Consider the following 26153-nt stretch of genomic DNA (forward strand, 5'->3'; position numbering starts at 1 on the left):
TTTCTCTCCTTGTACTCGTTTCATTTAAAGCTGGTATACCTACGTAGGATTTCTAGTGTTCCGTACCTCAAAAGGAAAAGAGGAGCCCTTACAATTTGTTGTCTGTCTTACTGTGTGTCCTCTGTTTGTCGTGTCTGTCAGGAAAACCTATAGGGTACTTTCCGTTGACCTAGAATCCTACATATTTCTACAATTCAAATCGTACACTTTTTCTTTCTCCTAAGGGGACGAAGTCGCGAGCATAAGCTAGTATTGTATAAGGAGGATGATCACTGCAACACAGTTCATTCTTCTGCAGGATCATCGTTCCCATTTGTTAGTGTAAAATGCAAATCCTATGTTCAAATGAAGTAAATAAGTTTGTGATAAAAATAAAAATAAAAGTCTGTCTATTGGTTAACGATAATGGTGATGATTAAGCTAAGGTGGAGGAAAAACGGGAATACTACGTAAAATGCCTGATACTCAAAAAACGACTGCATAAAAAGAGAAAATCATTCTTATAACCATGAAGTCACGTAGAATCCCACGCGAGATTTTCGCGAGCAAATCGTATATTTCAGGGAAGCAAATCCCTTCCTGTGAAGTGACTGAATGTGAAAACTGAAAACTGGGTTTTTGAAACAATACATTCTCTCTCACGAGTCGAAATGTGCATTAAAATAAAACGGGTCTGCCTCGGGGTTCAAAATATTTGTACAATCAAGGCGACAAGTGACAAAGCTTTCTTGAGCCGATTTGCTACGCTTTGTTTATACCACGTTTATACAGATTTCGTGAAAGAGATAGGTATAGTCCGCGACAGGTCAAGATGGCAATCTGGGAGGGAATCACACCCACACAGTCCCCGCGCTAACCCGGTGCGGGCGAGCGCCCCCCCCCCCGCGCCTCATACCCCAAATAGTCAAATAGTCAACGAATTTATTCAAAATAGGTAATAAATTACACTTTTTGATGGTCGGTGGTTGGATTTGTAAGTTATAGTGGTGATAATTTTTACGTGAACTTAAAACGAGGGTTCCAAACGCGCCCAGGTCTGAGAAGAGCCCACAACAAACTCAGCCGGTTGCCATCTCGACCTGATCTTCTTTTAATATATAACACAAACTTTAACATAATATAAATGTATCTGTTACAGACTTTGAAACCCTCAAACCAAAGTGCCCGAAACCGGTTTCATTAGAAAGGACGTAATGAGAAGATGGTCTTAAAGTTTTTAGCGTAGAAGCACACGACGGGTACCTATCCGCTAGTTTTCTATGAAATTGATAAGACACTTCAAGTAAAATCTAAAAGTACAATCAAAGCCACAACGGTTTCTCGGGATTTCGTATACACTCTGTCAATGCAGATTCCGCAAGAGATGTGTCGCACTGATTGCGCTGCAGGACCCTAACTTTCTATGAAATCGATAGGATAAACTACCTACTTGACATAAAATCTTAAAACAAAGTCACAAATATGGAAAATAAGGTCACGAATGGGAAAAAGTCGGGGCAGAAACTGTTTCTTTTGTTTTGCTTTTAAAATCTATTCGAATTGAGAGTCTTTTGAGTTAAGATTAAGAGTTATTTCAGTGCTTCATACCTTATAGGTTAAAAATTATTTCAAACCCGAAGTGTGTAATTACAGCGTTTCTAATATAGCTATATATACATTAGAAAATAACACTTTAGGAAAAATCCAAAAACCAAGTCACAAGCTGGGAAAAGTGTGGGGCAGCACTTATTTACTTGTCATTTTTACGGTGTCACTTAAAAAGGTCACAGATACTAGTAACTTTCTTTCATCTTTTGTTTTGCTTTTAAAGTCTACATAACATATTGAGGGTATTTTGAGTTAAGATTAAAAGTTATTTTAGTCCTTTGCACCTTGTAGGTAAGCAGTTATTTTAAACCCAAAGCACGTACTTACAGCGTTTATAATTTATATAGCCACATTAGAAAATAACACTTGAGGATAAATCCAAAAAACCAAGTCACAAGCTGGGAAAAATGGGGGGCAGCACTTATTTACTTATCATTTTTGCGGTGTCACTTAAAAGGACAGAGATACTAGTAACTTTAATTAAGTATCAAGAGCAGTATTTTTATGTCTTTTGTTTTACTTTTAAAAGTCTACTTATATTGAAATTATTTTCAGTTAAGATTAAGGGTTATTTCAGTTATACATATATACCTTGTAGGTAAGCAGTTATTTTAAACCCAAAGCACGTACTTACAGCGTTTATAATAATGCCACATTAGAAAATAACACTTGAGGAAAAATCCAAAAAACCAAGTCACAAGCTGGGAAAAATGGGGGGCAGCACTTATTTACTTGTCATTTTTGCGGTGTCACTTAAAAAGGACAGAAAGACTAGAATACGTATCACAGGCGGCGTTGCTCACGATCTTCGCTATACTGACGGCAACTCGATACGGGAGCGGAGGGTGTTATTTCGGGACTTGCGCGTGAGCAGATGGAACCGTCACGGTTACTTTTGGCCGTTTAAAAGGTCATTGGACATGCGTTATTGTTTTCTATAGGTGCGCATTGTCTCTCGGTGAGTTTCAATGTCGGTGAAATTCTTCCGGGAAATGGGTCATGTTTTCCTTTTTTTTCAATGCAATTTTATCTGTGACCTAATTTACAGCATGCAGCTGTCATATAGACAGTATAATTGAAATACTTATGGTACCATTGCATATTATACGGCCTTGTGGCATGCCACAATGTTGCTATGTGGCTCTGGCGTAAACGAAGCTTAATAAACTTGTTTTAATTTAATTTGGAAGGTCAAGTGTAAAGCCGTAGTCATAATGTCTACAGTCTGACACCTTTTGCGCAACGCTAATAAATTACTAAAAGAAAAGTCGTTAGCTGAAAATAAAAATATAATTAGTCCCAAACGAGCACTAATTGCGTTGTAAAAAGGCGACTTCAACAATAATTATAAACTCATAATATAGGTAGCTACCCACCGTTTGTAATTTAGGTCTAAATACTCCAAAGGATCCTGTATAATAACATTATTATCATATTTTTGTAGTGATAAAGTTGCATATTTTACACCTTAAGGCAGTGGTCCGACCGCCGACGATGAACGAGAAACGAATAGAACTAGAAATTATAAACGAGTTGGCGATTAGCGAGAAGCGAGTGTGTAGTTTCGATAGTTTTTTCGGCTATAAGCGAGTGTGCAAGTGCGACGAGCGATTACTCGCGCCATTCGCCCGCGGTCGCTCAGTCCTGTTCAAATCTGCGCGCGCGTTACACGTGTTCAAGCGAGCGAGCATCGCTGAATGAATATCGCTGAGCGAGTTTATTTTTGAAAGCTCGTCGCTCAGCGACAAAACTAGTAAAGCGAGTCGTCGCCGACAGTGTGAACAGTCAGAGAGCATCCCTTTCTTTTATACGGAATGTACATTTATTGTGCGTTTCTTGAGGAAGATAATCGCCGATAGTTAGTTTTCTCGTCAGTTTTCTTATCCAAAATATAGGTATACGTTGGTACGAAATTCTGAGCTTGAGGTTATGATTTCTCAACTACCCGGCTACACTCTTGCCTCTAGAATCTTGCAACAACAACTAGCCGGCAATAAACACAAAACACGTGGCCGCATACCCCGCCCACGCGCTTGTAGCGTCAAAGTGACGCATACGTCTCTCCTGTCGATCACTTCACTATTTATATTGCAGCTGTACTGGCATTTATCGGAAAGGACACTGGGTTATCTATTTACAGAGAAGACTAGCTCATGCGCACGACTTTAGGTTTTTAAAAATCCCACGGGAACTCTGATTTTCAGGAATAAAAAATAGCTACATTCACTCTACAGGTGAAAAAGGAAAAACGAACTGACTGAAAAAGCGAAGACTGGCTGATGCTCTCGACTAATCCCGCAGGAAATCTTGATTTTCCTGGATGTAAAGTAGCCTTATTTACGCTCCACGTGAAAATCTGGTCGATCCGTTACTCCGTTTCGACGTAGTTAAAGGACATACCAGCAAACCAATAAACCAACAAACAAACACACTTTCGCATTAATTATAATATAGGTAGTGATTGTACACACAAAATAAGCATATTTAGAGCCTCGATAGCCCGACGGGTAAAGGAGTGGACTGAAAACCGAAAGGTCGACGGTTCAAACCCTACCCGTTGCACTATTGTCGTACCTTCTCCTAGCACAAGCTTGATGCTTAGTTGGAGAGGAAAGGAGAATACTAGTCATTTAACATGGCTAATATTCTTTAAAAAAAAAATAAAAAAAAAATTGCAAAAGCGGTCTTATCGCTAAAGCAATCTCTTTCAGTCAACCTTTGAACGTTACCATTACACACATCGTGTGCGGACAGATCGGTGTTTCGGTAGTTGGCAAGTAGGTATTTCAATCAGTTCGCTTGTATTTTCACAAATTTCAAACCCCTATTTCATCCCTTTAGGGGTTAAATTTTCAAAAATCCTTTCTTAGCGGATGCCTACGTCATAACATCTAGGTATCTGCATGCCAAATTTCAGCCCGATCCGTCCAGTAGTTTGAGCTTTCCGTTGATACATCAATCAGTCAGTCAGTCAGTCACCTTTTCCTTTTATATATTTCGATTAAAAGAAGTCGTTATCAACCATAAAACATGGCTATATTAAGAACTTGTTTTATGGCAATGTAGTCATCATTAAATTCGTATTTTGGGAACCTTTTCAGCACTTTTCGGCCCAGTGCCAATTTAGCTCACTTTAAAATACGCCTTCTTGAAATTTTGCTGAATACGAATCGGCAAGGTTTAAAAATAAATAAAAAAATTGTTCTCTCGTAAAAAGACTTTATATACCTTTTAAAAAACTGGCCAAGTGCGAGTCAGGCTCGCACACCGAGGGTTCCGTACTACAGTCGTACTTTTTCGACATTTTGCACGATAAAGACATTTTGCACGATAAATCAAAAGCTATTATGCATAAAAATTAACAAAAATTCTGTTTTAGAATGCACAAGTGAAGCCCTTTCATATGATATCTCACTTGATATAATTATTTTACTTTGAAAATTGAAAACACTAATTATTATTTGTTATTATTTCATGGCCACAATTTTTTTTTGTGTGATGTAACGACAAATTCACGGTTTTCAGATTTTTCCCCATAAGTCTGCTGTAAGACCTACCTACCTGCCAAATTTCATGATTCTAGGTCAACGGGAAGTACCTACCCCTAGATTTCTTGACAGACAGACAACGAAGTGATCCTATAAGGGTTCCGTTTTTCCTTTTGTGGTACGGAACCTTAAAAAAGATATTTTTTGCTCAGCGACAATTTAAGTTTTTAAATACTTACTTAGTCAAAAATTGCGGATTAGATCCTTACTTCATAATTTAATAATTTCATAAATGTCACTTCCGTAACACGAAAACAATTGCGCCACTTCAACCCCGGCTATACTTCGTTAGCGAATCCCTTTGTTCTCTAATTACCATACATTGGGTTCTTTGTGTCGGAACAAAGTTAATTTTCATAAGTTCGGAGTTTCAATCGGTAGGCTTAGTGCGATTTTATCCATTACGACAACGTTGATAGATTTCGAATGTCAGTTGCTAGTTGTGCTTGTCCCAATATATTTACAATAATATAATTTTTGTACGACAAAACATTCACAGTTACAAAAAAATCAGTGATCTCCATGATAGGCAAACTAGAAACAAAAATAAGCTAGCTACTCCTGCGCTCCGCCTCTGGAAGGTGCGAAAGTCATTTGTGGGAATGAGTGTAATATTTTATAATAAAACTCCACAAGCAATTTTAGACTTGCCTTTACACAAGTTTAAAAAATGTGTTAAAAGTATGCTCCTAAAAAAAGCATATTATACAGTCGCAGACTATGTAAACGATAAAAAAGCTTGGATTTGACTCGCTCCAGCAATGCACGGGGCTGCAATGGCTTGTATAGTACGGTATAATAACATTGTAAATTGAAAAATTAAAAAGAGCAACCGCCGAGTTTCTTGCTGGTTCTTCTCGGTAGGAACGGCATTCCGAACGAGTGGTAAATTAAACCTGACTATTCATAAGCACTTTTAAAAAGTTTACATGAATAAAAAACATTCTATTCTATTCTATTCTAATAGTTGATGATTATTATCATAGAATACCATAATAGGTATTCTTTCTCTAATAGATCTAAATAATAATTAAACAAAACGAAAAGGTGACTGACTGACTGATTGATCTATAAACGCACAGCTCAGACTTTTAGACGGATCGGGTCGAAATTTGGCATGCAAATAGCTATTATGACGTAGACATCCGTTAAGAAAGGATTTTCGAAAAGTCAACACCTAAAGGGGTAAAATAGGGATTTGAAATTTGTATAGTCCACGAGGACGAAGTCACGGGAATAATCTAGTCATAATACATAGCCAATACACCGGAGAGCATTCGCCAATTAGAGGTAATTGTTGCAATAGAAAACCAATCAGAGGTGATTGCGATCGTGACATTATAGTTGTCATTCTACCGCAATCGAGCAGCTGATGTTACAGTGTTTCGTTACTCGAAATCGATCAACGTGCTCGAGGCTTACAAACTCGTACTAAGAGATAAATAAGATAATAAATTTTGTACGAAACACGCGAATACATTAATTCACGTCTCACGTTCGCTTCAAATTGGATTATGGTATATCTTTTACTATTGGATTTCAGTTTGAGAGTGTTGGCTGCGATTTTGTTCGCAGGATGCTCACCTTTCTTTCTTCACTATTCATTTTCTTTTCTATTCATTCACTATTAATTTCAATACCTAGATTTGAGTTTTTCTGTGATTTGGTCTGAATTAAGCGTTTTTAGGGTTTCGTATTCGAAGGCTGCCAACGGGACCCTGTTACTAAGGTTGAAATCTATAGAGCGTGCTTTGACTTTGCTTAGACTTAAGTCACTGTTAAAACGAGACAGATTTATGCCAGCTATATAACGCTGTCTCGTTTTAACCGTGTCTTAAGTCTGAGCAAAGTCAGAGTGCGCTCTATAGATCTCACCCTAAGACTCCGCTGTCCATGTATGCGAGTGACCCTCTCTGAGGTTCCCTGAGGATGGAAGACTATGAGTTAAGATGGCTAGAACAAAGACAGACAGGGATAACAAGAATACGGGTTGTATTTTCGAGTGATTCTTTGTTCAAAAAATGTTCCCGTTGACGCAGTGTAATTGCATTCGTTGAAGCGTTGACAATAAAACGTGTCTACGTCGCGTCGGCATGCATATTGGCTGCATGCCCAGATCAAGGTATTTGTGTGCCATTTCTCTTTATCATCGGACAAAGACATAGTACGGGAAATAGGGGGAAAACTTAATAATAATACCTAATAAATTATAACGAATGTTTTTGGTGTTTCTTTTCCGGAATTTGAGAAACCTTTGTTTTGATAATAATATGTGGAATATTTTACTTTTTCGCCTTAGTAAGTTTAACAAAGTGCGAGTCAGACTCGCGCACCGAGGGTTCCGTACTACAGTCAGATTTTTTCGTCATTTTGCGCGATAAATCAAAAACATAAAAATAAATACATAAATGTTTTAGTCATCGTCATCGCCATTTTAGTGACGTCAGCACTAGACTGAAGTTTCGAGCTGATGGTATATTTTTATTTCGGCTGACGTCAAAATGACGTCATTTCGATGTTAATGAGACATGATTCCAGCGCGATAGCAATTTGCGGGACTTATACCACAAAATGTTTTGTGTTAACACGTTCTTTTTTATTCAATAATCCAGTTTATAATTTTATTTTATCTATCCCTTTCTTATAATACTTAATGGGAGCCAAGTTTTCGTACAAAATGTGGAAAATAGAGAGTCCAAAAAGTTTAGGTAATATTTTGTTAGCAGTTTCGGATTTGTGTCAATTATTTTCAACTTTCCTTGACCGCAATCTCTTGGGAACACTTTATCTACGCAGACGCGGTATAATGAATGAAAATTTTGTTTTAATGCCAATAAATTTAAACTGCCATACCTAAAGAGCCTCAATAGCTCAACGGTTGAGGAGCGGACTGAATTCCAAAAGGTCGGCGGTTCAAACCCCACCCGTTGGACTATTGTCGTACCCACTCCTAGTACAAGCTTTGTGCTTAGTTGGAGGGGAAAGAGGAAAGTTAGTCAAGGGCCATGGCTAATATTCTTTAAAAAAACAGACACGCGTATGAAGAGTGATGACGCAAACGATTTTGATTTGACGATGATTTTTTTAAATAAGTTTGTAGGTGTACAAATCTACAAAATCGTATCGGTTTCGTATCGTACAGTGTGAAAACACTTTAACTATATTATTGCGTTTGTAAATGTAATAAGATTTCGATGAGATCTAGTCCTTTGTATATTATGTACCTATTTGAGAAAATAATATTCATAGAAACGCGTTAGAAATGTAAATCAAAACATTGTATCATAGAGCAACACGCGTTGGGTCACCTACGTGCCTCGAAGAGCACGTAAAGCCGCCAGAGAAATGCTGGGAACGTCAACGCTGGGAAATGCGTTTACGCATCCCCCTCTCCTGGAAGCCAGCCAGTTAACCAGCCAGCCAACCAACTGGAGGGAAGGTATGTGGGACTCCCGACCCGGGGACCCAACGGGCGACAACTCCAGACTCTGCACACGTCGCCCGCGTCTCATCCTCCGCTTCGTCCGTTGCCCTCTGCTAGTCAGAGGGACACGCGGAGAAACCTCCCCCTGCCAGGTCATTAGCCATGGCTAACAATATCCCCGAAGAGAGATTATTAGCCATGTTACCGGGGTGCACCGGCCCAGATATTGCTCTTCCCCTCGGATGCCCGATGCATTCAAAAAGGGACCAGCAGCACCCAGACCCACTGGGAGGTTATCTGGCTGGCACCCCAAAGCTGTCAGGCCTGCGCCTTTCTCTTCGGACGTGAAGGATTTCCGTCCCATCGGACTATGAGAGTAAGGGAATAGAAAGTGCGCCTATGTTTGCGCACACACTTGTGCACTATACTATCTCCCGTGCAGTTGTCTAATCTTTATGGAGGTTGACCGGCGTGACAGAAAGTTCAGCAGGACATCATAATGTGGGTTGTAGATTTTTAGACCGTATGGTCCGGTACTGTGGTAGTAGACTTTGCTTATATAACGTCTCTCTCAAGGGAAAGAGCTTTACTTGTACGCTAATATATACAATCGGTTTGATATTATTTTGTCTTACTGTGCGATACATCAAACTGAAATACAACTAGATATACTCCGTACAAAATGACACCTCACGCGCCATTTTAACTCTATGGGTCAACAGACTGTCATACCAAAAGTACGATTCACCTTTATAATGGCTAATATTGGCCCCGATTCTCTAGTCTCTCTCTAAACTAAATTTAGAATATCTGCATCCTTTTCTTTTTACTAATGCTAAAAAAGGAACGGAACATGACTTTCACATTTAAAGACTCTAAATTTTAGTGCACAATACAAATTTAAACAGTAGGTTCGCGAGTGCGTGCTAAAATCACGGGTTTTACCATTTAAAAATTAAATTTAGAAATGTCAAACTGCTTCTGTCCTTTTCATATTACAATAGTAAGAAGAGGGTGCGAATACTCTAAAATTAGGTTGTGCTTAGAATCGGTGCCAGTGTCGGGTAAAAACAATAAAGCAGTTACTCAACCGTAGGATTCAATATAAGAGCACTTTATTGTCTATGTTCCAGGCATTGAAACTCAAATTATCGCTTTTATGTGCACGGGACGTAAACTGCAGGGAGCGTGCATTTTACGGTCTCTCGCAGACTCTACATGGGAGATCTTTAGGGTTCCGTACCTACCCGAAGGGTGCAAACGGGACCCTATTACAGTACGCAGCCGAAAGTGATGAACATCGTTGTCTGTCACTCATACCCATATGACGTTTTGTCGGTCTCAACGACTCAGAATGTGCTTTACAAATCTGCTATCTCCTTCTAAAGATCGATGTTCATCACTTTTGGCCGCCTACTTAATAGGGTCCCGTTGGCACGCTTCGTGTAGGTACAGAACCCTTAAAGCTCTAAAGGGTTGACTCTAATGAAAATTAGCACTTTAAAACATCATATTTTACAAACGGATCTAGAAATCGAAAAATGATGTTTCCACACCCACAGTATTTTTAAAAGACCTATTCAACGATACCCCACACTATGGGGTAGACGAGAAAAAAAAAATCATCCCCACTTTATATGTAGGGGAGCTACCCTAAATAAATATATATCAAAATTTTATTTCACCACTTTGTCGCCGTGATTAATTTTTATACCCATGCCAAATTACAGATTTCTAGCTCTAATAGTCTCTGAGATTAACCGAGAACGGACGGATGGACGGACAGACGGACGGACATGGCCAAACATGACATGGTAATATAAGGGTTCCTTATTTACTACGGAACCCTAAAAATGCATTAGGCAATTTTTTAGTATAGTAGCACACGCCAGGTATCCGCTGGTTTTAAATATGGGTTCTTTTAGTTCAGCTTCCAATTTCAGTGTTTCGTTGTGTACCGATAGATGGCACTAGCACTGCATTCAGTCGCGTCATTTATTCGTCACTGTGAAAGGTAAATTAAGCTGATTCACATAAAACTAGTAATTACGTACAAACAAATTATTATTATAACTTATAAGACAAGCCAAACTAAAGGCTATTTTTGAAAGAGCATAATCATAATAATATTGTGATTGCTTAATTCACACTAAAGACTACGTGAACGTATCTGGAATTTATGATAGGCTAAAGAATAAGAAATAAGAATATAAGCGATTTGTATTTGCCTAATTTTGACATTTTACTTATAACTTTTTAACTTTGTCGTATCTACTTAGTTACTTTTTTATTTTGCAACTTGAACGCTCTTTTGAGTGTATCAATCATTGCCTGTGATACAGCCTCCGCCCGCAGGGACTTTAGAGTTTATTTCCATTTATCTAAAAAGTATGGTTAAAGTTTCGAGAGTGGTGTGGGCATATCGTTCGCTCCTATAGTCCGTGACAGGTTGAGATCGCAATCGGGGTATGAGGCGGGGGGATGCCCCGCACACCCCCACGTCACCCGCGCTCGCCCGCACCGATTTTTTGCGTGGTATCTGCCTACTCCAAGTCCGTGGGATAGAGGGTAACATCTCGTTGCGGAATTTGAGATGCAATTAAGAAGGAGGATTAATATTTATAACCACGCTGGGAGATGGAACACATAATAATTTTTTTTTTTGGCAGAATATTAGCCATCTTAAATTACTATTCCCCTTTCCTCTCCAACTAAGCGTAAAGCTTGTGCTAGGAGTACGTACGACAATAGTGCAACGGGCGGGGTTCGAACCGACGACCTTTCGGTTTTCAGTCCACTCCTTTACCGGTTGAGCTATTATGAGGCTCTATCTATTATTATATTATTATTATTATACTATATATAGCTCAATTACCACTCACTCACTCACTCACTGACTCATTGACATAATTGTTCTCCTAGAAAGAGATAGAAAATGATATAATAATGTATGGGAGATATGTTCAGAAGTGGGATTCGAGTAGGGAAAAATTATGACATTTCAGAAAAACAAGATGGCGGCCGACCTGACTTTTGTAACTTTTTTGTTTTCCAACCGATTTTGTTTAAACTTGCAGTTATTTTAGATATTAGCAAACGATTTTTAGAAAAAGTGAAAAAAATTGGAAAAACAAGATGGCGGCCGAGATTTTCAAAAAATTTCCTCCTGTAAAATTTTGTATGAAACTTTTTTTTTTTCAATCACGGTTTCATATAGAAGACAAAGATTCCTTTAGGGCAACATATGGAGGGAGCTGATGATTGAGGATTTCGGAGACGGGTGAAGGGCACGCTTAGGGTATTGAAGATAGGTGGGAGGTGCTCGACCGAATGTCATTCGAAACCTCATCCAATTGCCAAAAATTTGAATTTTTTTTTTAAATTCCGAAAAAAAGATGGCCGCCATACAAATTTCATCCGCGTCCATCTCGGAGGGTATGAAAGATGGAAGAGTGGTTTCTTGGCAAGAGATGATCAGGATCCGAAGGTCTACTCGATGGATTGAAAAAAAATTCAAAATGGCGGAATTTATTTTTTCCGCCGACTCACTCATTGACATAATTGTTCTCCTAGAAAGAGACAGAAAATGATATAATAATGTATGGGACATATGTTCAGGAGTGGGATTCGACTAGGGAAAAATTATGACATTTCAGAAAAACAAGATGGCGGCCGACCTGACTTTTGTAACGTTTTTGTTTTCCAACCGATTTTGTTTAAACTTGCAGTTATTTTAGATGTTATCAAACGATTTTTAGAAAAAGTGAAAAAAATTGGAAAAACAAGATGGCGGCCGAGATTTTCAAAAAATTTCCTCCTGTAAAATTTTGTATGAAACTTTTTTTTTTTCACTAATACTTTCGTACAGAAGACAAAGATTCCTTTAGGGCACCACATGGAAGGAGCTGATGATTGAGGATTTCGGAGACGGGTGAAGGGCACGCTCAAGGTATTGAAGATAGGTGGGAGGTGCTCGACCAAATGTCATTCGAAACCCCATCCAATTGCCAAAAATTTGAAAATAAATTCAAAATTCCAAAAAAAAGATGGCCGCCATACAAATTTCATCCGCGTCCATCTCGGAGGGTATGAAAGATGGAAGAGTGGTTTCTTGGCAAGAGATGATCAGGATCCGAAGGTCTACTCGATGGATTGAAAAAAAATTCAAAATGGCGGAATTTATTTTTTCCGCCGACTCACTCATTGACATAATTGTTCTCATAGAAAGAGACAGAAAATGATATAATAATGTATGGGAGATATGTTCAGGAGTGGGATTCGAGTAGGGAAAAATTATGACATTTCAGAAAAACAAGATGGCGGCCGACCTGATTTTTGTAACTTTTTTGTTTTCCAACCGATTTCGTTTAAACTTGCAGCTCTTGTAGATGTTAGTAAACGATTTTTAGAAAATGTAAAAAAAAATGGAAAAAACAAGATGGCGGCCGAGATTTTCAAAAAATTCCCTCCTGTAAAATTTTGTATGAAACTTTTTTTTTTCACTTATGGTTTCATATAGAAGACAAAAATTCATTTGAAGGAAAACATGGAGAGAGCTGATGATTGAGGATTTCGGAGGCGGATGAAGGGCACGCTCAAGGTATTGAAGATAGGTGGGAGGTGCTCGACCAAATGTCATTCGAAACCTCATCCAATTCCAAAAAATTTGATTTTTTTTTTTTAAATTCCGAAATAAAGATGGCCGCCATACAAATTTCATCGGCGTCCATCTCGGAGGGTATGAAAGATGGAAGAGTGGTTTCTTGGCAAGAGATGATCAGGGTCCAAAGGTCTACTCGATGGATGGAAAAAAAATTCAAAATGGCGGAATTTAATTTTCCATAGAAGATATAGGTATGGCGAATATTGAAGAGGCTTTGGTGCGGTTCTCTGGAGAACTCACAAATAGAAACCGGCCAAGTACGAGTCAGACTCGCGCACTGAGGGTTCCGTATTACAGTCGTATTATATCGACATTTTGCATGATAAATTAAAAACTATTATACCTAAAAATAAATAAAAATTTGTTTTAGAATGTACAAGTGAAGCCTTTTCATATGATACCCCACTTGATGTGACCACAAATTCACGGTTTTCAGATTTTTTCCCCCAAAGCCAGGTATAAGACCCACCTACCTGCCAAATTTCATGATTCTAGGTAGGGAAGGACCCTATAGATTTCTTGACAGACCAACAGACAGACAACAAAGTGATCCTATAAGGGTTCCGTTTTTCCTTTTGAGGTACGGAACCCTAAAAATATGGAAAGGGGTGTTCAGGGTTTTCCAGGATGCTAATTTTGATAATGTCATTTATTTTCTACAAAAAATAGACCTTTATTTTCAAATCCACGATGGCGGACATAGATTTTTTACAAAAAATAGACATGAGTGTCGTTTTCAGGGTTTTCCAAGATGCTAAATTTGATGATAATATTTATTTTCAAATCCATGATAGCGAACATGGCTTTTTTAGAACAATATGGAGAGAGCTGATGATTGAGGATTTTGGAGACGGGTGAAGAGCACGCTTAAATTAGGTATTGAAGATAAGTGGGGGGTGCTTGTGCAAATGTCACTAGAAACGTCATCAAATTGGCAGTGAGCTGAAAAAAAATCAAAATGGCGAAAAAAGATGGCCGCTAAACAAATTTCAACGGAGTCCATCTCGGAGGATATAAAAGATTTTTTAAATATGTTGTGACATTTTATTGATTGCAAGCTATATAAGACTAATAGTAAATTTAATTTTTTAATAATGGTATTGATTCTGAGCAGAACGTAATTTTAGAGTATTCGCATCCTCTTCTTGCTAATGTAATATGACAAGGACAGAAGCAGTTTGACAGTTTTTTGGATGTTAAAACCCGTGATTTTAGCGCACAGTTACGAACCTATTGCTTAAATTTGTAGCGTGCACTATAACTTAGAGTCTTTAAATGTAAAATTCATGTTCTGTCCCTTTTTAGCATTGTTAAAAAGAAAAGGATGCAGAGCGTTGTGTCCCGGTCAGTAAGTTAGTTTGGTTTGACAGTTAGGCGTTTGTCGACTGCACTGCCGCCCGCCGTCATGGATAAACCGGCCAAGTGCGAGTCGGACTCACGCACTAAGAGTTCCGTACTACAATCGTATTTTATCGACATTTTGCACGATAAATCAAAAACTATTATGCCTAAAAATAAATAAAAATCTGTTTTAGAATGTACAAGTAAAGCCCTTTCATATGATACCCCACTTGGTATAGTATCTTACTTTGAAAGTTGAAAATAGCAATATTTGTTCATGACCACAATTTAATTTTGTTTGTGTGATGTTACCACAAATTCACGTTTTTCAGATTTTTCCCCAAATGTCTGCTATAAGACCTACCTACCTGCCAAATTTCATAATTGTAGGTCAACAGGAAGTACCCCGTAGTTTTCTTGACAGATCGACTGACAAATAGACAAGCAACAAAGTGATCCTATAAGAGTTCCGTTTTTTTCTTTTGAGATACGGAACCCTAAAAATGAGATTATTTTGGACGAAGTTCGGAATGACGTGTGTCCACCGCGACCGAACACAATTTACATCAAAAACTTCGTGCTCGCTTCGCTTGCGCTTTTGTTCTGTTTTAGTTAATGCCTGCCCGCAACTTTGTCCGCATAAATTAAGGTTTTAAGAAGTCTCGTAAGAACTATTTGATTTTCCGAGATAAAAAGCCTAGGTATGTCTGTTTCTGGGATGCAAGCTATTCCTTAAGCTATATATAGGTCGTGAAAGATAAATAGATAGATATACAAACACACTTTCGCGTTTATAATATTAATACCTACAGATTTATAATAGTATAATAAAAAAGTGCATTAACTGCATGTCAAACATGCAGTTAATGCAAAATGTTCTCGAAGGTGTGTGAAGTCTACCAATCCGCATTTGGCCAGCATGGTAGACTATGGCCAAAACTCTTCTCACACTCAAGAGACCCGTATTTTATAGTGAGCCAACGACAGACAGACCATAATGATATACCTTTGACTCCTTTGAGAACAATATGGAGAACTCTCAGGCATGCAGATTTCCTCATGATGTTTCCTTTACCGCTAAAGCAAGTATAATTAATTGTTCAAAACGCACATAACTCTTAGAGATGCGTACCTAGGATTGAACCCCCAACCTTCAATTTTATTCAGAGGTGGACATCCTAACCACTAGGCTCTTTGGGAGACTTCTTCTAAAATGATTTCCCAAAGTAATGTCCAAAAGTCTAATCATTTTCTGATTTATTTGACTTAACTTTAGAAATTACTTTGGAATTTAAGTTATTTAGGCAAATAAAACAACAGTTGAGCATTTAGATGATTTTTTTATGTTTTCTTTTATTAAAGTAGATTAGATTCTGACATTTTAATTATATCACCATCTGCTTCTTATAAATCTAATCTGGCACCGTTCATTATTTTATTTGTCTCTGCACGGGGTCCAAGAGCTAGAGTTCACAACATATCCCAATCCATATCTTTGTCAGGATGAAGAAATGAATGCAGCACTGTATCACCTTTGCCTAAAAAAAAATATGATAACTGAGTAACTGACCACTGACTGTGGTGCTTAATCTATACCACTACCAGCTTCTGTTTAGGTATGACGTTGTCTACAAGAACTTTAGAATCAGTGTATATGGTATCTTTGTTCCTAATTTAACTAATCCAAATTGTTACTTTAATTTGTGGTACGAAGGAGTAAGAAACATCCAAACTTTCATATAAATAATGAAGAGCAACGTTTTATGCAGCTCTAGCTATTGGATCAAAGGTCAGATACATAAGGAAACATACTCGAGAAAGCACTTGTAGTGTGGAGGTACTTACTATGAAGTAATAACCACCAGTAGCAATGGACTCAATTTGTATAACAGGTACTTTATGAAACGCTGTTAAAACTCCTCTAACTTTTCGGAGTTTAATACCTTTGTAACAACTAAATATCACTTGCTTAGCTGTGAAGAAAAAGATCGTGAGGAAACCCGCATGAGAGCCTTTACTTATATTGAATAATAACGTTTGTTTACTTACGAGTTCTAACTTTTACCACACCTCGTCGCACAACAACTTCTCGAAGCAGCCACAGTCCGTCAATAAGGGTCCAAATACTTAGGCAAATCAGTGCCCATGCATTTGCGTATAAGTTCAGTAAGAAAAACTAAGTCTCCGGAGTCCAAAGCAAGCAAGTTGCAGAATAATCACAAAAAGAAACGGGTAAACTGAGGAAAACCAACAAAAAATTGTACTCTGTGGTCAGTACTTAGCATCTAACAGATGTCAGTGCAACCATAGAGAAAAAAATTTTTTTTAAGGCTACAATACTCTGCGATTACTAACTCATATGTCCTTTTTACACGAAAATATCCTATTTTTGGACCAACTTTAAATCGGTATACCTGAAATGTATGAAAACATGTTTTGTCGTGACGTACATAGAGTAACAACGTAGATAAAGTAATAAAGGTACATAGATTGAAAGTACTGTGTAACCGCGTATGAAACAGCGATAGGACGATGAATAACAGACAATTATTACCATTGTTTAGTAGTCAATATAAAAACGATCAACATATTTATATTAAACGTTTTTTATGGAAAACAAGTAAATAACTAATGACAACAATAATACAATTACGCCACGAATTCTCAAAGTTTGTTTTGCAACTAAAGTTGTATTTCCTTAAGTATTCTTGAAAACAAGGATACACGATAAGGACAAAAAATAGGTTAGCTGCGTCTTCTGTTTATCACATTAGTAACTCTATCTGCGCTCTCTTTTTTAGTGTGAATGAGAAAGCAAACGCTTCTTGCATCTACCTTTATTACTCTATCTACGTTTTTAGGGTTCTGTAGTAAACAAGGAACCCTTATAATTTCGCCATGTCCGTCCGTTTGTCTGTCTGCCCGTCCGTCCATCCGTCCGTCCTCGGTTAATCTCAGAGACTATTAGTGCTAGAAATCTGTAATTTGGCATGGGTATAAAATATATTAACCACGCCGACAAAGTGGTGAAATAAAATTTTGATAAATTTTTTTTTAGGGTAGCTCATTTAAAAATTAAAAATACGGTTAAAATTGCAAATGTCATGATCCTGCATCAAACGGCCCAATTTTAGAAACTATTTACTATAGGAATATAACATGATTTAAACTACACCAATCTAAAGTATGATGTAATTTTATCACATTCTGTCGAATTTATCCACTCTTAAAAAAAAAATAGAACTATCATCTTTTGTTCCGTGATCACTCTTAATGTGACTGCATCTTATAGTTTTAATTATAGGGCCACTAGGTAAAAAAATCACATCAGAATTTTTCCATACCCTTACAGTGCGACAAGGGTCTCTTAGCACTTGAATGCCATGACAGGGGGGCGCTGTTGGAGAACAAATTCTTAGAACATTCAAACAAGAATAAGGGGACACTTGACGGCAACGTTAGTTCCGACTTTTCGCCACGCGCCAAGATAGCCTTGTTGCAGTGCAGTGTAGTTTGCTCTAACAAGGTATTGATGGTTTGAGTTTGTCGTACTGTATCGTAGACTGAGTAAAAAATCTAGATAAGGAACGTTTGCTTTCTCATTCACACTAAAATGAGAACACAGATAAAATTACTAATGTGATAAACAGAGACACAACTAACCTATTTTTGGCCCTTATCGTGTAACCGGTTTATTTCAAAGACTTCAACTTTAGTTGCAAAACAAACTTTGAAAATTCGTGGCGTCATTGTATTTCCCATTAGTTATTTCCTTGTTTTCAATAAAGAACGTTTGATACCAAAATAATAATGTTGATCGGTTAATACAAAATATTAACTACTAAACAATGGTCATTGTCGTGTTATTCATCGTTTAAATCATGCTATCGCTATTTAAGACACGGTTAACTGTAAGTACTTAATCTAGCTTTTTACTCAATCTGCGTACTGTATCTGGAGACTCTGAAGATCCATAGATTATAGATAACTAACACTATGGATGCATTATTTTTTTCTGGCTTTATTCATGGGCTTTACCACAGATTAGATGGAGAACATAGAGATCCATCAGGTGGAAAGAAAATGAAAAATTGACATTCTGCAAGAAAACCCTACCACTTATTATTCCGAAAAGATAATAAAATCGGTTTCGATTATGAATATAATATTGTACTAATTTCATAATCGATTATTAGTATTTTTGTTAGGAATAATTAGGTAGGTACCACTGTAGATTTCTCGACAGACCCTGTGGCTTTCTTGACAGACAGATCAAAGACAGACAGACAAATAAACAGACAAACTAGACAGACAATAAAGTGATCTATATGGATTCCATTTTTTCCTTTCTAAGGTACGGAACCATCAAAGTCTATTAAAATAATTATCATTTCTATAAATACGTTTGGATTATATACTATAATAATTGTGAACAATTTTATAATTGTTAACATAAGAAATCTAATCTCGATTTTCTAACGTAGAAAAACATCGATTTTTGATCTATGAAATCGATTTTTTCAATAACCGATCTTAAGTTCTAGATTAGGCCACTCTTTCATAATTAGTATATTATCTATGGTGTATTATTATCTATGGCTTGCCGCCAATTCCCATTTCCCCATCACTACGGCGGCGTCCTTTTTGTTAAAACTAAAACGGCTCTGACAGTGTTCGTGAGAAGAAAATTAAAAAACAAGAAAATGCAAGATAATAATACATTATTGAAGAAAATGAGCGTAAGTTCACCTACTGAAGCCATTGCTGCCGGTAAGTAATAGTACTTATATAAAAAAAATATACTAATTGAAAATATTTTACTCAAATAGGTATTTAAAAACTTCGATTTACTTTTCGTAACCAATGATTTATGTATATTGTTCGTAAGCGTTCTTTCTTTTTCTTTCAATTAACTCATAACTGCTATTGTAACTTGTTACAAAAAAGTTAGAGAACTTCCATTAACTCTAAAATAAATAATTTTTACAAATTAACTATTTCTCATATCTTGATGGCACGAATGTACAAAGCTGTAATTCTTAAAAAATCAAAATGGCGGATTTTATGCGTTTTAATATGTAAGCTAAATAAAAATTTTTTAAACCCCTCAAGTAGGATATCAAAATAAAAGGTTTTAAAAGGCGAGTATATAATATATATAACCTATATATGTTTGAAAACTGTTTGGAACATCGATGGTTTAGAGTGACAAATCATGAAAAATAACTACACATAATACAGCTAAATCCCTTAATAAATTTAAAATTATCATAACTATAAGTATATAATGGGACCGATTTTCTTATCCATAAATCTCTAAACTAATTAAAATGACACATCTAAATCTATTACTATTCCTGTCATAATGTTGCTTATAGAAAAGGATAGCACTTAGGGTGAAATCTATAGAGCACACTCTAACTTTGCTTACCGTAAAACTACACAAGTATGGTCCTGATTTGCCAATTTTCAAATTGTTCTTTAAGCACTAGGAATGGATTAATATTTAAACCTATTGATGTTTTTAGATAAGTAGAACATAGTAAGTTCAACACCCCAAGTCAAAATATAGTACGTGTGTTATTTTGAAGTATTTAAAAAAAAAAAAAAATTGGACCATTGTTGTATGGCATGTTGCCAACTATGGTTCAAATTATAAATCATACTCGGGACGCATATTGTGACACATTGGACTATAATTGGATGGTTTGTTTGAATGCCTGAAGTTTGGTTTTTAAGAAAACACAAAATATGGGATCAAAACAGGTTTTATTGATTAAATTACACGTTACAATAGAATATTTTGTGAAAATTCTTTAAATCTCAAATCAAATGTTTTAAAATTACTTATCAAATCTTATATACACAGGAACATACTTGCCCAGGTTTTGCCAGGTAAGTTATTTTTGAATTGATCTATTTTGCGACCATTTTTATCAAGGTACCTACATTTTCACAATGCATCTCAGATCGAACATCGTAATAGGAAAGCCAAAGTTACACATTTCTATTGCATGCTGGATAAAAGCAGCTTCTTCAGCTTCTGAAAACACACATTGAAGACCTGGCTGCCTAACTTTGTTACCCCGATAAGCTTTTAATTTCAAAATTATCGAGTTTCTCGGAATTTTATATTTTTCACCAGCTTGACGCTGGGTCAGCACTTTGTTGCTTATATATCAATCAGACAAAGTTCCATTTGGCGATCACTGTAGCCCTTATATGCACGCCCTCCAACTTTCCTTCTCATAAACTTGTCTCGTGACATCATTTCTGGAATAAAACATGTTTGTTTTTAATTATGGTCCAAAAAAACGTTAGGACCATATTTGAAACCTAAGTACCAAATTATTTAAAACAACTTAAAAAAAAATTAATAGGTGCAATTACAGAGAAAACTATATGTTAAATACATGTTAGCAACATTACCTTTCTAATGAATTCAACTCCGTGTCTTGTTCCTCACTTTAGCCAGTGTTTACGAATAAAAGTTTGCAGAGTACTTATAACACGTCTAAACAGGTTTATCTTGCAGTAAGACGAATAAATTAAATTCACAACGCCATCTCACCAAAAAGCACAAAACTAGTAGACTTATAGGTTAAATCAAGTAAAAACTACGAAGCAATGAACTAGATGTCACTACAAGTCGAAACCAATTCGATTTTGTTTAAAGAGGTAGCTGGACTATAGTTGTGGCCCTGGACTATGGTTGTGTAGTTTTACGGTACTTAGACTTAAGGACAAATGTATATCTTTCATACAAATCTGTCTCGTTTTAACTCAAACTTAAGTCGGAGCAAAGTCAAAATGTGCTCTACAGATCTCACCCTTAATGTTCCAAAGGACTTGGAGCCTTTTTTGCACCGGGTTAGCGCAGAGACTGAGATGTACTTATATACAATGTTTTACAATAATACAATGTCACTAGAAACGAAACAAAATAACCTCACTTTACTCAAATAATCACCTGTTCTGAAGACAAGTCAGCCATCTTGTCCTTTATTAAGAGTTTATAGTAGGATCCACCCTATTATAAATTATGGAGCTGTTAGTGAATAGTTATAGAACATTTTAACACTGAACGTTTATGAACAATGTTTTTGAGAACTTTGCTTATTACAAGCTATTAAAGCTTCTATAAATTTTTGTAAATACTGTTGTTTAAAGACTATTAGCCTTTTAGCTCTTTTTAAGAGTCTAACATAAGACCACCTTTTTATAGCTACTTTTTAAGATTTCTTTGCTGTAACCTGTTATTTGTGTTTTGTGGTGCAATAAAGAATATACATATCTACATACATATACAATATTAGCTATGTTAATTATGACTATGACTAACATTCCCCTTTCCCCTCCAACTAAGCGTAAAGCTTGTGCAAGGAGTAAGTACGATAATAATGCAAGGGTGGAGCTTGAACCTCCGACCTTTCGGAATTCAGTCTGCTCTTTAATCGTTGAGCTATTGGAGCTATAAAATCTATACTAATATTATAAGTACAAAAATATGTCTGTCTGTCTGTCTGTCTGTCTTTACTTTTCACGGCCTAACAGTTTAACCAATTTTAATGAAATTTGCTACAAAGTTAACTTACATCCCAGTGACGGACCGGACATAGACTACTTTATATCCTGGAAAATCAAAGAGTTCCCACGAGTTCTTAAATGCAGTTTTCTTAAAGGTATAGATAGCTTGCGTCCCGGAAATAAAAAAGGATTATTCCCGTTGTGATGGAAATTGGATAAATGGGATTTTTTTTTCAAATTGTTGGCACCTTGACAATTAGTGTTAACTAAATGTATACTTTTCCAGGATGTCATTCATTTTCAAATCCAAGATGGCAGATGTGATCTTTTTACAAAATATTATACATGGGTGTCGTTTTCAGGGTTTTCGTGGATGCTAAATTTTTTTTGATGATAACTTTTATTTTCAAATCCAAGATGGCGGATGTAAACTTTTTACAAAATATTAGACATGGGTATCGTTTTCAGGGTTTGCGAGGATGCTGAATTTGATGATGACATTTATTTTCAAATCCAAGATGGCGGATGTGATTTTTTTACCCTTTTAACACTGAAAACGACACCCATGTCTAATATTTTGTAAAAAAATTACATGTGCCATCTTGGATTTAAAAATAAATGTTATCATCAAATTCAGCATCCTCGAAAACCCTGAAAACGACACCTATGTCCAATATTTTGTAAAAAGTTCACATCCGCCATCTTGGATTTAAAAATAAATGACATCCCGGAAAAGTGCACATTCAGTTAATACTTGTTACTCACGCAATATGTAGGTGAAACACAAGGTGCCAATAATTTCATAGAATTCCCATTGAATAACACTGTTACTCAACGGGAATGTTTGAAATTGTTGGCACCTTGTGTCACAGTGTTACACACGGGGGTATGATTCAACGGGAATAACCCAAAATTACCATAGACAACTTGCATCCCGATGCAAGAAGACTCTTTGATTTTCCGCGAGATTTATAAGAAAACTAAATTCATGCAGACGAATTCGCAGGCATCATCTATCATTACAAGTCTCCCGCCGCGCAAGGTTTGTGTTTGTTTGAGCTAATTTCAAAAACTACTATACGAATTTTCAGATAGTTTCCACCAAAAAAGGGATTATCTGAAAAGGTTATAATATAAGCTATAATTATTTGTGAACGTGTAAAAAAAAGTTACTGGTATGTTAATAATTTGTGATACAAGTTGAAAAAAACGTATATTATTATAGTGATCACATTGTATTCACGTACTGCCAACGTCGCCATTATTGTAATTATGTGATTTGTGAAGATATTATTTTAAATTAAATAACGCATAGCACAATTTTGATCTAAATTAAATACTTCAGATAATCAATCATTTTATTTTGATAAGAATTAATATTATGTCAGTAAAAACATCTTCGAAAGTGAGGCTTTATTTTAGTACCCCATTTGAAAATTAAAAAATTGATTATTGTAAGTCAATCTTAAAAGATAGATACATTATGCTATCGCAGATATTTTTTGAACTTTTTAAGAGAAACAGTTTCATGATACATTATTTTCGTCTAACTTTAACCATTTAGACAGCACATACCACGAAAGCTCTCAGATTTTTTTATTTTTGATTTAATTCACATTATTACAATTTTCCTAGGGATCTCTAATTTTTAAAAATAAAATATAACCCAAGTTACTTGCTGATAATGTAGCTTTCTACAGATGAAAGAATTTTTATAATAGGTTGAGTAGTTTAGGGATAGCACTCTTAAACTATAGTGATTCAGAAACTGCGAATAATGTAATATTATTTTTAACCGACTTCAAAAAAAGAAAGTTCTCAATTCGTCGGAATCTTTTTTTATATGTTCCCCGATTACTCGAAGATGCCTGGACCGATTATGAAAATTCTTTTTTTGTTTGAAAGAGTATACTTCAAAGATGGTCCATTTAATTTGGTGAAGATCTGATGAATATCTTCGAAGATAGATAATGGAACTCCTCAACGGATAACAATAAATTATTCGCGATAAGCTATTATAACTTAGTAAACAGTAGATTTTTAACCATTCATAACATATTTTAATACAATGGGGCCACTAAAAATTGTGAAATAACAATTTTTTACAAAAAAAAAACCGACTTTGATACACAACACTAAAAATTAAAAAATAATTTAATTTATCACCGAATATATTATGTATACAAGAGTTAATATTATATTGTTAATATATTTGAGTGTTGTGTATCGAAGTCGGGTTTTATTTTTTTTGTAAAAATTTTTAGATACCAAGCATAGACTACATCATTAAACTTCAGACACCAACTCCTCAATTCTGATGCTGCAAGGTACTGAACTCCTAAGCCATAGAAATTCGAGAATTTCTGATGGTATATTAATATTTTAAGTATCAAGTAACAGCTGCATGATTCCACTCCAACTCTGAACTCCTCAAATCTGATGATGCAGGGTATAACATTTAAACCATAGAGATTCAGCAACTGTTCATGGTGGAAATGTATTGTAAATGCCGAGCATAGACTTTATTATAGAATTCTAACTAATTCCGAAACCACTACAAAATAAAAATTAACTTTTGTTTCTACACGTGTATGTATGTAGTCGGGAAAGCACAAGAAATCAAAGCATGAAGCTCGCCCGACTTCAAGATACGTAGAAAGCTATACGTGTAAAAACAAAAGTTATTTTTTACTTTGTATTGGCTTTAGAAGTCAGATTTTTAATATTTTTTTATATTAACATCTCACATTTCTGACAACAAAATTTCAAAATGTATGGTTTCCTATCATCATAAATATAATATTAAAATTATTACTATTCATATAACATGCATCATAAAATTTATTTATATTTATAGGTACGATGCATCAAGCGCAATTGCGCTTTAACGAATCGACCGGTATAATGGTTAACGCGCAATGTGTTGCTATCTCAACATACGCGTCCGTTTATTCAAGTCTCAAAAAGAGACTCAATTTTACCTGCCATGAAATTAATTCAATTTTATCTTGCGGAGATGAACTGTACGCGCGCATCATAAATGATTTGAAGAGAACTCATAGATTTCAAAATGATTATTTAGATCCTGATTCTGAATTGCCTTCTGAAATCCGCGTCGGTAATTTTTCGGCTCAGATAACCAACAATTGGGTTGCAAATGGCATATTTCCAAGAAATGGAGAAGTTTTTAACGTGGCAAGTTCAATACTTGCATTAAAAAACCTTTTGGTTCAAGAAATTTTTAATGAAAGTCACATTGATAGTACAGACAATTATTTAATTACGGGTCAACTAAAAACCATGTCATTTTGGCGTCACAATGGCAGTTATTATTTATTCAATAGTCACGGAGTAGATGAAACTAACAAACGAAATAACATCGAAAATTTGAACGTCGCACGTCTTTTTTGTTCGCAAAATATAGAAGCATTCGCTACATTTATAATTAAAAGTTACACAAATTCAAACGATCAATATCAGATTAATAAAATCCGGATTGAAAATTTGTGCGATTTTAATGAAAACTTACCGGTACAACCAATTCTCAATGATCTAAAATTACATATTTTAAAACCAGTCGTAGTACTGGAAAAATTAGACACGCGTAAAATCAATAAAAGAAAAGCGTCAACAAATGAAAATATTATCAGTGATCCAAAATTAAATTTTTTTAAACCAGTCGTAGTGATGGAAAAATTAGATTCACGTACAATCAAAAAACAAAAAGCGTCAACGGATGAAAATATACCCGCAAAAAAAATTACTGTTGATCTATCAACTGATATAAAATTAAACATGAACCCAATTGTTATTATAAACAAAATTGATACGAGTACTATCTGCAAAAAACAAGTCGGTAGACCTAAAAAACTACAACGGGGACGTAAATCAACAAAGCAAAATGCGCATTTAGATGCATCAAAAAAATATAATGAAAATAACCCAGCAGTAAATAGAGTTGCAGTAAAAACGTATACTGCCAAAAACCCGGAAGTACATCAAAAGGCTGTTAAAACTTATACAACCAAAAACCCGGAAGTAAATCAAAAGGCTGTTAAAACGT

At 35.9% G+C, this 26153-nt stretch overlaps 1 protein-coding gene and 1 long non-coding RNA gene across 8 annotated transcripts in view; one reads left to right on the plus strand and one right to left on the minus strand.

The window, feature by feature from the left end:
• Window positions 1-26153, minus strand: part of tn (tripartite motif containing protein thin) — a 153639-nt gene that overhangs the window by 32117 nt on the left and 95369 nt on the right. For 2 of the 7 annotated variants that reach the window (XM_034976545.2, XM_069503601.1), the window contains exon 1: window positions 2222-2432. The exons of 1 other annotated variant lie outside the window; for it this stretch is intronic. The gene's annotated coding sequence lies outside the window, so the exon portion shown is untranslated. Of the gene's footprint in view, window positions 1-1914; window positions 2044-2221; window positions 2444-26153 lie in introns of those variants that run through there. 4 more of the 7 variants (XM_069503598.1, XM_069503597.1, XM_069503600.1 and 1 more) reach the window with 4 other exon arrangements.
• The window catches only part of LOC138403303 (uncharacterized), a 35874-nt gene continuing 28888 nt past the window's right edge, over window positions 19168-26153 (plus strand). Inside the window, exon 1 of the long non-coding RNA XR_011237588.1 lies at window positions 19168-19333. This is a non-coding gene — a long non-coding RNA (uncharacterized lncRNA). The remainder of the gene's footprint in view (window positions 19334-26153) is intronic.

This window comes from Maniola hyperantus, chromosome 15 (genome assembly GCF_902806685.2).
Source record: "Maniola hyperantus chromosome 15, iAphHyp1.2, whole genome shotgun sequence".
NCBI lineage: Eukaryota > Metazoa > Arthropoda > Insecta > Lepidoptera > Nymphalidae > Maniola > Maniola hyperantus.